We start from the raw sequence: 1207 nt of genomic DNA, 5'->3' as shown, positions 1-1207 counted from the left end.
GCAATTACTGACAAAAGTCAGCCTCTGTTAATAGAGTTTATCACACTTCATCATATATCCTTTGTAGTTGGAAGCATTTTGACAAGCCCAGGGTTAATTAAAACCAAGAAGACAATAAGATACACCTAATCAAACATTACAGGTACAGAAATCAATTAGCAGACTTATAGCACTTTGGAGGTTTCCATAATGTATAAAATTCAAAGAAACTGTCATTTCCATTTCCTCAGGACAGTGTAATTAAATTTCTAATTGAAACTATTTTTCAGTAGGTAATGTACAACCTACCCAAGTTTGATTTGCATTAAAGTGGGGTCTACAGAGGTTGAAAGAGCCTAAGAAATTAAAGAGATCATCAAGTCATTTCCATTACTGTTATTTTGTCTACCTGAAAGTTAGGAAAAGTTATACTGGATAAAAAAGGGAGGAGGGAAAGTAGTGTTTTGCATGATAAAGAGAATAAATGGAGTCATCGTATATATCCAGGATCTCTGTCTTTACATAGTGCAAAAAAAAAAACATCAAAGGAGAGTCCATATCTCAGATAATTCACTAGATTTGTCGGCATTGTTAAATAATAAATCTGACTTATTTGTTTTCTCTAACTTGATTGATTCTTTTGATTGGATTGATTGCATTGATTTGTTGCTTTGGTATCATGTAGATGTGGCTTTAAGTAAATTACATCTTTTTGCAGTTTTATCCCCCACCCCTATCCCCGCCACAGCTAGTTTAAATATGGTGCTGATTGTCATGCCTCGAACACATTGTTTCAATGGGGAGTGGGCAGGGGGATTGGGTAGGCAATGTGTATTTGTTGAATGTCTGCAAGGCTGTGTTCAAACTCCTTGTGGGCTAGCTGACTAATGGGCACATTTTCCCTACTGTCTGGGGTTTTCTCCTTTAGCCACTTGTAAGAGTTATTAACAAAATATCTTACCACTAGCTAAGCATAGAAATGATAATATTCTTTACCCTGCATTCAAAATGATCCCTGTTTTGAAATTTCTGTGCAACTGACATATGATTTAAAGAAAGAAAACTTCTTTTTCTTTTAAGTACTATCCTCAAATGTAATTATTATATTAACAACAACAAAAATAACTTATATTTATTTCCGGAATTCAGAACCAAACCACACCCATTTTCAGGGATTTACTTTTACACTCTGAACAAGTCAAAATTTACTATTCCTTTCATAGAATGA

The sequence above is a fragment of the Mesoplodon bidens genome, assembly GCF_964165515.1.
Source record: "Mesoplodon bidens genome assembly, chromosome: 2".
Taxonomy (NCBI): domain Eukaryota; kingdom Metazoa; phylum Chordata; class Mammalia; order Artiodactyla; family Ziphiidae; genus Mesoplodon; species Mesoplodon bidens.
The sequence above is the reverse complement of the archived record's forward strand: the minus strand, read 5'-3'. Positions refer to the sequence as shown.